Source organism: Zootoca vivipara, chromosome 1 (genome assembly GCF_963506605.1).
Source record: "Zootoca vivipara chromosome 1, rZooViv1.1, whole genome shotgun sequence".
Classification (NCBI taxonomy): domain Eukaryota; kingdom Metazoa; phylum Chordata; class Lepidosauria; order Squamata; family Lacertidae; genus Zootoca; species Zootoca vivipara.
The window spans coordinates 69,657,418-69,671,686 of record NC_083276.1 but is presented as its reverse complement, the minus strand read 5'-3'; the positions used below and the strand labels follow the sequence as shown (position 1 = coordinate 69,671,686).

At 43.3% G+C, this 14,269-nt stretch overlaps 1 protein-coding gene across 1 annotated transcript in view; it reads right to left on the bottom strand.

Moving 5' to 3' along the window:
- PDE3B (phosphodiesterase 3B) overlaps positions 1–14,269 on the bottom strand; it is a 58,703-nt gene that overhangs the window by 42,619 nt on the left and 1,815 nt on the right. The window lies entirely within an intron of this gene.

The window sequence follows — 14,269 nt, the reverse complement described above, 5'->3', positions numbered from 1 at the left end:
AGGGAAAAAGAGGTGCCTCGGCAAAGATGCCGGGACAAAATTCTGGAGAGGTCTACCAGAAAAAATGCACTGGCTTTGACAATGTTTAATAATTTCAATAGATGGATTTATAAAACAGTCACTTTTTTGGGGGGGGGTGTATTTTGTTCCATTTGCTTTGTTAGAAAAGTAAGTCATGCATAGATTCAATACCTTGTATACCTGTACCTATTAATTTAAACGTAGATATTTTCTAGACAATTTTAAAACACATTTATTCTGAGCTGTTCATCTAAACACTTTGCTTTATGGGACATCACAAGAACCCTGCTGAATCAGACCACAGGTCTATCAAGTCCAGCATCTAGTTTCTAACAGGGCCAGAAAGCCTACAAGCAAGACACAAAATAGTAGCCCTTCCCACTACACCCAACAATTGATATTGAGAAGCAGTATTTTTCTGAACCTGGAGGTTCCATTTAACTACTGCAGCTAATGGCTACAGATAAATTACTATGGATGATAGGGCTCTGAATGTTAAAACCACAACACTTGGGAGCCTGCATCACTTACTCCATGTGTCAATGCAGAAGTGGCATTGACTAGTAGTCCACCAATACAGGAAAAAAAATCAAACATGTTAATTTCCCCTGGAATTGAAAATTTCAAGCAGTCTCCACAGCTGTGTGCTAAAGGCATTTCTCCCATTGCTTGCCCTTTCAATAACAATCTTAAAACCACAGTAATTTTCTGTCACTATCTCACCAAGAGTGAAAACTACTTTCATATTTAAAGTGGGCAATTCTATGATTCTCTGACCCATACATTGAAGGAAAAGGTACTGAATGTAAAATTACAAATACCCACAGATGAAAATGTAACTGTTCGCGTACAGATTGATTCATACACATTATAAAGCACAAATAAATTCTTCCTTTCCCAACCTCCTGAGAAATTGCTTTGCAATAATGTAAAAAATATCTGGGTGGAAAAAGATTTAATTTCAACCATACACTTCTGTAAATTTCATAACTGGTTCCAATAAAAATGTGGAATAACAATATTGTTGGTGATGAGAAGGGAATTTATGGAATGGTACAGAAATGGGAGAGCATGAGAAAGTAGGAGGGTGACAGAAAAAAGGAAAAGAGAGCTGGGAACCACAGAAAAATAAAGAATGACAAACAGCAGTCAATTTAAGGCTAATTTAAAGGTGCTAATTTCTGAGTATATATGTACAGAATTGCAATGTAAGGAAGCATGTATTTCAATTAAAATATTATAACTGCTGGTACATTTTTTAAAACAAACAAACAAACAAGAAATGTCATGTGTTGAAAGAAAAGTAAAGCTACTGAGGAAAGCTTTTATAATGACATCAGATATGAGCTACAATTTCATAAATGAAGGCAATGTTTTAACAACAGAGAGCTGAAATCAGGATGATGGTCAAATGCTGGTTGGCTCACAATTAAAATACTTAGGATACAGTCCCATGACTCCATGAAGATGAAAAAATCTATTGAGACAGAAGCTTTGTCTGAAATGCTCGTGTTACAAAGATTTATAATGGACTAACTGGCCCTGCCCCTAGAGGGACCCAGGTGGGGCTGTGGGTTAAACCACAGAGTCTAGGGCTTGCTGATCAGAAGGTCGCGGTTCGGATCCCTGCAATGGGGTGAGCTCCCGTTGCTCGGCCCCAGCTCCTGCCCACCTAGCAGTTCAAAAGCACATCAAAAGTGCAAGTAGATAAATAGGGACCGCTCTGGCAGGAAGGTAAACGCCGTTTCTGAGCGCTGCTCTGGTTCGCCAGAAGCAGCTTTGTCATGCTGGCCACATGACCCGGAAGCTGTCTGCAGACAAACGCTGGCTCCCTCGGCCTATAGAGCGAGATGAGCGCCGCAACCCCAGAGTCAGACACGATTGGACCTGATGGTCAGGGGCCCCTTTACCTTTTTAACTGGCCCTGGCACGCGTTGCAATGGCTAATCCCTGTGACTGCCCCCCCCGTCCCGATCCATGACCTATTCTGTTCCTCCCCCCCCCGACTCATCCCTGTGAATCCCCCAACTCCCTCTTTTCCCCCCACCCCCACCCAGGCGAGTCAGTGCCTCCATTCGGCCTAGTCTGTAAAGCCTTCGGCCTAGGAGGTAGAGGAGGAAGAGGAGTGGGCAGGATTATGGCAATATTTGCCGTCTGTTCCTTTGATGTCCACTTGAGGGCGGTATATTTTGCCTTTTTTAAAAGAGAAAAATCATGTTTTTAGGTGTGTTAGGGGTGGGATCCTAACAATCTAAGGTTCTGCAAACAGTCTTGTATTGGCGAGGAACGCTGTGTCCAAATTTGAGCGGAAGCTTCCATCATTCTGAACATACCGTGTTTCCCCCTTTTTAAGACACCGTCTTATAACTTTTTTTACTCAAAAAAACAGACGGTGTCTTATTTTCAGGGGATGCCTTGTACCTTAAGGCCTCCTCGGAAGGGCCAGGCCACTGGCTCGGGGTGCTGCTGGGCGCTCTGCGCGGCACCGAGGCGGCAGGCTGCTGGCTCGGCGCTCCGCCCAGCGCTGCTGGGCGCTCCGGGCGCTCGGCGCTGCAGACCGCTGGTTCCGGCGGCGGGGGGCAGGCCTCGGGCAGCTCTCCCCCCAAAAGAAGAGGCCAGGCGCTGCAGGGGGCTCCGAGCGCTCGGCGCTTCGGAGCGCTCCGCTCTGCAGCCGCCGGCCTCGGGCAGCCAAACAAAAAGAGAAGAGGCCAGGCGCTGCAGGGCGCTCCGAGCGCTCGGCGCTTCGGAGTGCTCCGCTCTGCAGCCGCCGGTTCCGGCGGCGGGGCGGCAGGCCTTGGGCAGCTCCTCCCCCCCCCCAAAAAAAGAAGAGGCCAGGCGCTGCAGGGCGCTCCGAGCGCTCGGCGCTTCGGAGTGCTCCGCTCTGCAGCCGCCGGTTTCGGCGGCGGGGCGGCAGGCCTCGGGCAGCTCCTCCCCCCCAAAAAAAGAAGAGGCCAGGCGCTGCAGGGCGCTCCGAGCGCTCGGCGCTTCGGAGCGCTCTGCTCTGCAGCCGCCGGTTTCGGCGGCGGGGCGGCAGGCCTCGGGCAGCTCCTCCCCCCCAAAAAAAGAAGAGGCCAGGCGCTGCAGGGCGCTCCGAGCGCTCGGCGCTTCGGAGCGCTCTGCTCTGCAGCCGCCGGTTCCGGCGGCGGGGCGGCAGGCCTCGGGCAGCTCCCCCCCCCCGCAAAAGAAGAAGCCAGGTGCTGCAGGGCGCTCCGAGCGCTCGCTGTTTCGGAGCGCTCCGCTCTGCAGCCGCCGGTTCCGGTGGCGGGGCGGCAGGCCTCGGGCAGCCCAAAAAAAAGAAAAGAAAAAAAGAGGCCAGGTGCTGCAGGGCGCTCCATGCGTTCACTGCAGCAACAGCAGCCGGTTCCAGGCCCCTCTGGCTGGCTGGGGCGCTTGGCGGTCTCGCATGGAGGTATGTCTTATTTTCGGGGGGTGTCTTAGATTTCACTAATGATAAAAAATGCTGCCATGGCTTACTTTCTGACTACGTCTTAAAAAAGGGGAAACACGGTAGGATGTGCTGGTGGAAAAAGAAGACCTGTTTCTATACTTACTACTTCTGTACCTACGCAAAGATGATTAGTTTTCAGTTGTACCATTTGCCCACATGCTATAGTACAGCTGGGTGGTTCAGACAAATTCAAACTTATGCTACATACAACCTTATAAGTTCAAATAAGTAGATATTTATGTCAAGAATGCAATCCTAGACACATTTACTAGGCAGTAAGTACCTCGCTACACAGTGGGACTTTAATTTTCATAAAGATATATGTAATTACACTATCAGACTATGAATTTGCAATTTAAAAATGCAAATATGGACTTCCCATTTTCATACCACAGCAATGTATAATTCATTTGAACATGAAAAATGTATCACACTATTTGCAAATTAGAACTAGTAATAATATGTATTTTCAATATAGTATTTTAAACTGCTTTTTAATTTTTTATGGTTTTAACAAAAAATCTTAATAATTGATCTAAAAACAGATCAGAAAAACCTTTTCATTTATAAATTAATAACTTAGTTTTCATTATTAATGGATATAAAATTCTATTATGTTTTTAATATTTATATTTTATTACCATTTCCCACAAAAGCTACCATGTTTTTCTGTGTATAAGACGCCCCATGTATAAGACGCCCCCTATTTTTGGGGATTCCAAATTAAGAAAACACCACACACACCCCAGCATTACCCATGTATAAGACGAGCCCCAATTTCAAACCTAATTTTTGAGTAAAACAAAACAAAACTAGTCTTATACACGGAAAAATATGTTATGCCTTCAGAACTGTAACAGTACCATCAGCCTTTTCTTTACAAAATAAAAAAATTCCGTCCAGTAGCACCTTAGAGACCAACTAAGTTTGTCATTGGTATGAGCTTTCGTGTGCATGCACACTACTTCAGATACAGTGGTACCTCGGTTTATGAACACAATTGGTTCCGGAAGTCTGTTCATAAACTGAAGCGTTCATAAACTGAAGCGAACTTTCCCATTGAAAGTAATGGAAAGTGGATTAATCCGTTCCAGACGGTCCGCGGAGTAACCGTTCATAAACTGAAGCGAACTTTTCCATTGAAAGTAATGGAAAGTGGATTAATCCGTTCCAGACGGGTCCGTGAAGTACTTAAACTGAAGCGTTCATAAACTGAAACATGGGTGTAATTGGTTCCGGAAGTCTGTTCATAAACTGAAGCGTTCATAAACTGAAGCGAACTTTCCCATTAAAAGTAATGGAAAGTGAATTAATCCGTTCCAAATGGGTCCGCGGCGTTCATAAACCGAAAATTCATAAACCGAGGTTTTCATTAAACGAGGTTCCATGGTACACTGAAACAGAAGTCACCAGACCCTTATATATAGTGAGAGGGTGGGGAGGGGTATTACTCAGAAGGGTGGTGGGAATGGGTGATTTGGCTCTGGTGACTTTTGTTTCAGTGTATCTGAAGAAGTGTGCATGCACACGAAAGCTCATACCAATGACTACTGGAAGGAATTTTTTTATTTTGTTTCGACTACGGCAGACAAACTTCAGCTTACTACGCTATCAAAAATAAAAGCACTGTAAGCTAATTGCTGGGTGGAATGACGCAAACCGTTTCCTAGACAACAGCCCATACTGGAGTGTCAGCCGTAGCATTTCCTCATCTGTTTGCACTCACACCAGCAGCCTGACAGTAATGTCACTACATCCTGTTTTACTCAAAAGACACTGAAATGCAGAATTTAACCCCTGACTATCATTTTAAAAGTTCTCATAGATTCTTTCATACCAGTATTTTGATGTTCCTATTTATTTTTTCATTACATCAAATTAAAACTTTTCTTCAAAACAAAACTATGCATATATTTGAAAAAAACATCTCTAACCACAAGAACAAGGGTGAAGATATGGAAAAGATATATCTACTGGGAGACAAAGAAAATTAAATAATTTTAAAGTTAACACAAACCAATGATTCTAGTTACAGGTAGGTAGCTGTGTTGGTCTGCCGTAGTCGAAACAAAATAAAAAAATTCCTTCCAGTAGCACCTTAGAGACCAACTAAGTTTGTCATTGGTATGAGCTTTCATGTGCATGCACACTTCTTCAGATACAAACCAATGACTACAAATTTGCTCTAAATTATAAATAAAACTTCCTCTAAAAGAAATAATTGCTATTGCTAGAAGAGGGGTATTTCCCTCACATTGTAATGTATTTTGCTTGCCTGGATAGAGGATTAAGTAATTATATGGGTGGGACAGTGTAGAAACCTCTAACGGTTGCAATGCTACAATATAGTCTACGGCAGGGGTCAGCAAACTTTTTCAGCAGGGGGCCGGTCCACTGTCCCTCAGACCTTGTGGGGGGCCGGACTATATTTTGAAAAAAAAATCAATGAATTCCTATGCCCCACAAATAACCCAGAGATGCATTTAAATAAAAGGACACATTCTACTCATGTAAAAACATGCTGATTCCCGGACCGTCCGCGGGCCGGATTGAGAAGGCGATTGGGCCGCATCTGGCCCCCGGGCCTTAGTTTGGGGACCCCTGGTCTACGGTCTGGAGGAAAGAGTTACATTCATTTATTCACCTATTTTTGCCTCTGGTCTCCTACATATCACTTGCATGTGGGCCATGGAAGGCTCACCATGAGGAAATGTGGACCTTGGGTTGAAGAAGAATAGCTTTTTGTACAGGATATCTCTACAAACTAAAATGGCACAGGCAATTTTTAGACCACCATTCTTTCAGACAGCAGTAGTGCATATGAGCCCTTATAGCAACGGCTGCTACACTAAGGATGCATTCCAAGATTCAATATTGAAGTAGGGACATCCCACGATGCACTATACCCACTTTTTCTCTAGCTCAAATGAGCCCTAATGGGAGTGAGAAAAACCCAAAATATTAGCAATTCTATGTAATGGGCAAATAATTCAAACAGAGGAGTCCTCTTGGTTCAGGCCAAATCCCTATCTAGTCTACCATACTGTTCTCACAGTGGCCAACCAAATGCTTATGGGAGGCTTGCAAGACAAGCTCCATCAGGCTCTTCCCTCAGGCTTCCTCCACCGCTGCATTTTTGTACTACGTTTCTGGCTTGTGGGAAACTACCGTAATTTGTTTCAGCATGGAGAGAGAGAAGTTTAGTATGGGATTAAAAGAATGGGATTAATTCAAAGGAAAACTGTGAAAATTGGATAGCACATGCTGCTTTACATAAACCATAATCCACACACTATTTAAAATGTAAACTACTGTTGCAGTGTTACATCTAGGACTCCTTTTAGAAAGGTTCAGTTAATTTCACAATAATCCAGTTAGCTTGTACAATGCCACAATTCCTTTTTATTGACCACTCAACTTCTGGAATTTGAGGGGTGGGGGGCAGAGTAAACATAAGCCCCAGCTAGAGAGCAGGAGGGCAGAGGGAAGCAGAAGCGCAGCCACATTGTCCCATATCCTGCTGCTTGCACCAGCCAGGGCAGAAGCTGGAGGTATTTTCTTTTATTCCCACCCCCACCACCTCACTCCACTTGTATCAGCTACAGAGGAACGGCAAGGCTTTGAACCCACCAGTACCAAAGCCACATGCCCTGTGCTGTAATATCCTGTCAGGGCCTTTTTGGAAGAGAACAGTGGCAATGGGAAGGTTCTGAGGGTTCTGCAGAGCCATTCCCACTGGTCGAGTTCTGATGGAGAGTTATCTCCACCTTATACTCGTTCCCTCCAGTGGCAAGATAAGGGGTTGGGATTGCACTTTTAAGTTCTTAGCAAGTGTCACAGGCGTGGTGGAGGCTACTCTAGAGTAAAGACTCCTCACGACGTTGCCTTTTCATTCTTTTATTCAGTGCAAACTATTTACAGTGCAGAGTCAGTACTATGTACATGTTGTCAGTCTGGGTCAGAACCTCCGAATGGGGGTTCCCACGTTTTCCTCCAACAAAGTAGCCTGGGAACATTGAATCTCCGCCCCCGCCGCTTTTTGCGCAATTCCGGCGTTGGCGGGAGCGGTCTTCTGGTCGCGCTTTCCCTGCTTCCCATTTCCTCTCCTGAGAGGAGCAGTGGCTCTGATACCCTACCTGGGCCATGCCCTCTACTTCCTGATTCCCCGCTGAAGACCCCCCCCTCCCCGCTCCCACTGGCGCTGGGGGAAGAGCTTGATCTTAAGATGAGAGGAGGCTGTCTGTAGCTGCTCTCCCTCACATCCAGCAATAAATACAGGCTACAAACAAGAACTATGTCTTCTATTTAGACAGCAAAAGGCTGGCATTTCAAGTTCAAGATGCTTAAACAAACAAATTGTTGTACATCATGGTAACTAGCATCGGTCTAGGACCTGGGAGAGCAGGGTTCAAGTCTGCACTGCCATGAAGCTCACTGGGTGACCATGAGCACATATATATATTTATATATTTTTATAAATACATACATACATACATACATACATACATACATACATACATTTATACAGTGGTACCTCAGTTTACAAACTTAAACCCATTCCTGAAGTCCGTTCTTAAACCGAATCCATTCTTAAACTGAAGTGCGCTTTTCCTAATGAGGCCTCCTGCCGCCGGTGCCCTTCCACCGTTTGGATTCCATTCTTAGACTGAGGTAAAGTTCGCAAACCGGGACACTACTTCCAGTTTTGCAGAGTTCGTAAACCGAATCATTCATAAACAGGGCCGTTCTTAAACCAAGGCACCACTGTATATGTTTATAAATACATACATACATATGCAGGCTTCAATCAAACAAGAGTTTGTGAAGCTACCATCAAGCAGATGTATGGTATATTGTCCCTGTCTGAAGCCTATCCATTGACTAAAGGAAGCTAATCAGTCTTCAGAGAGGAATTAAATATAAACTCTTCTGTGGTCCTTGAGGCCTTTTTTTGGAATCCCTTGGCAACATTTGATCCCTCTTCCAGCCCTTGCGCTGCCTTCCCAAAGTTAGGCACTGGGGGTTGAGGAGGTGTGAGGGCTCGCAGGTTCCATGTTGAAATATACACTTGCGGCCCACTTGATATGAAAAGCTGGACCGCCCTGCTCTAGAATCTTTAACTGAAATGTACTTCATTGCTAAGCAGAAGTTTCCCCAAGCTTAGGTGCATGAACTGCCTTTCATATCTTTTCTAGCCCTGATTAGCTTTCGCATGCCCTGCCTCTGCAATATTGATCAGCTATAGTTCTAAAAGGGTGTGGACACCTTGGTAAATGATGGATGATTTTCCTATTAAAGGGTGGGACACAAATCTCCTGCGAAATTAAATTCCCTCTCTTCTAGAATAATCTCACTTCTTAATTCTTACCCGAACTACATCTGTAGCTGAAACTGTTCCCAGCCAGGGATAGCCAGCCCAGGCAGCATATGTCTGACAGTGTATGAAAGTTATAAAAAAGGCATCAACAAAGACTTTTGTGTCTTGTCTCTTCTGTATCCTAGATACCAGCGGGGGGGGGGGGGTTAACATTTTTTTTGAAACAGGTTATTTCCTTTTATACTTGAAAGGTCATATTATTCTGATTTCCTTACAATAAATGTTTATTTAACAGAAATATTGTAGCATTGATTTAACTCAAAGTCTAACCAGACTGTGGATAAGATGTAGATATTCAGAGCTTGCCCTTTATTAAGAAACCACTGTGTCTGCCTAAAAAGGATCCCATCTCCGTTGTACAGAAGTTGACAAGGCAGATAATCCCTTCCTTGCCTATAAATTCAGAAGAAAAAGTGCTGCCCAGATGCAAAAATCTCTCCAAATTCACACCTCTCCCTTTCCCCACTTTTCTGTATTGGTGTTAGGTTAACCCTCAATGGCTCCTGACTGGTAAAATTTCCATGACCTGCTAGTCTTTTCCCCTCCTGGTTACACTGGAAGAAGGGGATGATTTATTGTAATGTCATCTCTCATGGAAATCAGAAGAGGTTCTTGCTAGAAGCAAGTACCATGTTGATATTGTGTGTTTTATCACTTATTAAATTTGTATAGCGCCCTTAATCCAAAGATCAGAGTGATCACAGGCAAGCCTCCCTGGGGAGAGCATTCCACAAATGGGTAAGCACTGCAAGGAGACACATGAAGGAGGGCCTCAGGTGATGATTGCAGGGTCCAGGTCAGTTCAGGAGGTCCTTCAGGTATTGTGGTCCTGAGACATTTAACGCTTTATAGGTCAAAACTAGCACTTTGGGCCCCGAAACTGATGCACCCTACCTAATTGGCAGCTAGTGCAGTTGAGCCAGGATTGGTGCAATATGCTCAAACAGTCTTGCCCCAGGGAACAAGGGGCAATTCTGCACCAGCTGAAATACATTGCAATAATCTAATCTAGAGGTTACCAGATGACAGAAGTTAGGCTATCCCTGTCAAGGCAGCAGCACAGTGGGGTCACCAAGCTGAAGCTGATGGAAGGCACTCCTTGCCAACGAGGCCACTTGCACCTCAAGAGAAAGCAAAGAATCCAGAACTGCCTCCAAGCTATGTACCTGCTCCTTCAGAGGAAGTGTAACCCCATCAAGAGCAGGCCACCTCCCATCCCTCTGCCTCAATCTTATCTGGATTGAGCTTCAGTTTGTTGACTCTCACCTTACTGAGGCAAAACAATGGCCAGCACATCCACTGCCACACCTCCAGATATAAAGGAGAAGCAGAGCTGGGTACCATCAGCATATTGCTCACAACATACTCCAAAACTCGGAATAACCCCACTCAGAGGTTTCAGCTCACTCAAATATTGAACAGCATAGGAAATAAAAATGAACCCTGATGAACCCCACATTGAAGGCTCCACAGGGCTGAAGAGTGCTCCTCAAGCATCACCATCTGGAAACGATAATCCAAGTAGAACCAGAACCACTGCAAACCAGTACCAAACAACTCTAACTCAGACAGCCACTCCAGAATGATGCCATGGTTAATGGTTTGGAAAGCTGCTGAGACATTGGGGACAATTAACATGGACATGTTTCCCCTGTCTCTCCCCCAACAGAGGTCATCATACAAGGTGACCAAAGCAGCTTCTGTGCCAAAACTGGGCCTAAACCCTGATTGAAAAGGATCTAGAAAATCAGTTTCTTTCAAAAGCACCTGGATCTGGTCAGTGACCAGCCACTCAAGACTTTCCCCAAGAAAGGAAGACTGGCATAATTACAGTAAATTACAAATACTACATTTTCTTTTGATGGAGAGAAGAAGCATAATTCATGAGTGAGATGTGCTTCCTGTTTTGCCACAATTAGTGTGACATTAAAAAAAGATCTTGCACTGGGGAGATAAACAAGTAATTTCCTCATCTGAAACTTGCACACCTCTTCCATACAGGTTCCTTTCCAAACATTACACCATTTCTGTATCAGGGAAATGCACACGGCTGCTCTTACCACATAGCATCATGTATATACAGTGGTACCTTGGTTCCCGAACGGCTTAGTTATCGAACAAATTGGCTCCTGAATGCCACAATCCCGGAAGTACCATATTTTTCCATGCATAAGACGATGCTTTTTGCTAAAAAGAAAATTAGGCAAAAATTGGGTGTCGTCTTATACATGAATAGTGAATGCAGAGGGAGGACGTATGGCAGCAGCAAGCAGGAGATTGGCAACGATTGGGCAGGTGACTGGTGGCTGCGGCAAGGCCTGCTGCCGATTGGCTGTGGTTGTGGCAATTGGGCAGGCGACTGGTGGCTACGGCAAGTAGGTGAGTGGGCTGTTGGTGGCAGCAAGCGGGCAGACAATTGGTGGCTGCAGCGAGATGTGCAATTGGTAATGGCTGTGGCAAGAGATCGGCGGTGGCAGGCAGGCAGGTGAACGATTGGCAGAAGTGACCTCCCCCACCCCAAAAGCTAAATTTCTTAATTTTGGGTTTTTTAAAAAATAGGGATTGTTTTATACATGGGGGCATCTTATACATGGAATAATAAGGTAAATGTTCTGGTCTGCAAATGTTTTTTGGAAGCCGAATGTCCAACACAGCTTCCGCTTGGCTGCAGGAAGCTCCTGCAGCCAATTGGAAGCCGCACCTTGGTTTTCGAACGGTTTTGGGAGTTGAACCGACTGCTGGAATGGATTAAGTTTGAGAACCAAGGTACCACTGTAGTCTAATAGTGCAAACAAATACTTTTTAGTGCAAACTTCCAGTGTTCAAGAAGCTTACAAATAACTTAATGGGCACATTCCTGCCCAAATTGGTGCATAAAATATGTGGTTGTTTCCATCTTGTTTGATCTGTGCTTTGGAACTGGCACCACAGAATTACAAGGCACCATAATAATGTACCAATTATGCAATTTTAAAGTAAGTTCCTAGATCTAAAATTGTACTGACAGACTGATTTTCTTGCATTTCTACCACACTCCCCCAATGAAAGAATTTGATTTGTTTTGTGTTTTCTGAAAGTGAAAATTCAAGTGCTATACGTATGAAACAAATTCTTTAAATGTTCAAATAAATTAACTCTTAGACAGCAGCCCCATGCCCATTTATTTGACAGTAAGCCCCAATGAACTAAATGTGATTTATTCTGTGTAGATACATACAGGATTAAACACACAGTGTACTGCTTTAAGAAGAAGAAGAATTATTATTGCTGTTATTATTATTATTATTATTATTATTATTATTATTATTATTATTAATGCCCCACCCATCTGGCTGGGTTTCCCCAGCTGCTCTGGGCGACTTCCAACCGAATATTAAAAACACAATACAGCATTAAACATTTAAAACTTCCCTAAACAGGGCTGCCTTCAGATGTCTTTTAAAGGTAAGACACTTGCTTATTTACTTTGACATCTGATGGGAGGGTGTTCCACAGGGCAGGCGCCACTACCAAGAAGGCCCTCTGCCTGGTTCCCTGTAACCTCACTTCTCCCAGTGAGGGAACCGCTAGAAGGCCCTCGGTGCTGGACCCCAGTGTCCGGGCTGAACAATGGGGGTGGAGACGCTTCTTCAGGTATACTGGGTCGAGGCCGTTTAGGGCTTTAAAGGTTAGCATCAACACTTTGAATAGTGCTCGGAAATGTACTGGGAGCCAATGCAGGTCTCTCAGGACCAGTGTTATACAGTCTCGGCTAGAAAGCTAGGAAGAGATATTTGCACCATTAAGATTGATCATATGTATATAATATATTATTAAAAGGATTTTTAAAACTTGCTTGAATCTCCCTGCAGAAATAATGGAGTGTACTTTTAAAAACTACATAAAACTGGTTTAGCACAAATGTCTGGCATAATAAGGCCATGATCTGAATACTAAGGTAATGGGCTACATTAAGAGTTACTAACTGATATACAACACCTATTAACTTCTTTTGAGCAATATGAATTGGCTTTTTAATGTTGAAAGGTGTGAAGGTGTGAAAAGTAAAATATTCATGTTTCTCTATTTGCAATGTTTTATGCTAAAAAAAAAGCCGTATATACAAAGGGCATTTACTATTATTATATACATTACATTATTTACTAAATATAATTAGTAGGCTACTTCAAATATCTGACTACAAAACTATTTCTGAAAGCCTACTAATAATCCTATGCTCCATAACAAAGATGATACTTTCAGTTAATTTCTAATTCATTTAAAATAAAAATGCAATGTAAATTTCCTTTATCATAGTAAACATGAACAAAGAGTTTTAGAAAACTAAGCAGTAAATCTTAGACCGTGTTCAAGAACAGCTTGCTGGAGACACACAGAACTTAAGATTTTAATCAAAAAATACAATTGCATTACAATAAAACAAACTAAGCAGCCATACAGTACATTTCTAAGTTCCAGCATATCCATATGCTTTTTCACTTCACAGAAAACCTCAGTATAGAAAAGCTTGTGTCTGAGAACTAGACAGCCCAACCTTATATAGTAGGAAACCAGTCCTACTGATTTCAATAGGGCTTACTCCCACTATTTGTGCATAGAATTGCAGCCTTAGGATAAAAACACATTAATAAGAAGTTTATTGATGCAACATAAGGTGGAGCCAGTTCAATAGAAACTCCTCAAATGCTTTCTTAATTTGTTACTGGCCAATTTTTGTGTGATAGTCAATTTTTCCAATTAGGAGGAAATCCCATACTAGCTGTCAACTCTAAAGTTTTTTCAGTGTCTGACTATTTCTATTTGGGGTATTCACACTTTGCTTACGCAAGATAATGTACTGTATTATGCACAAGATAAATTACAGAAGAATATTAGAAAAATGTGCCCACTAATAATCCATTCAAGCACAATTCCTGCTGACAAAGATGGCTTGATTCAATCACATATACACACTATATATGCCAGTTGTTTCCTATGACAGTACAGCCAGTAAATGCTTTGTGTCACTTCAGAGTTGAATTTCAGCTTTTCATAGAACAAATGCTATTAGCTTAACGTATTGAAACCCTATCTAATGTTGATACAGGATTTGCAGTATTCTTTCCTCAGCCTCAGCCTTGTTTCTTGGCACCATATGAAACCGTTATTAGTCCTCTATGTTATCAAAGCATAACAAGGTTGCCTCTCAAATTCTGGTAACGTGCTCCTTTGTTTTTTTAGTAAGTGAAGCTTGCCCAGTTTGCTGGATTTCAATGAATCAAATGATAAGCAATGCTGCATGAAAAACTGTGAACAAACATCCTCTTCGTTGGCAAAAGAATTCTGTTTGCATGTTCAAACTTTCCCCCATCCTTCTCCATGGCACTACCTGGCTAATTCCAAAAGCTCCATGGTTGCGTGGAAATTCAGTTTGGAAAAATCAT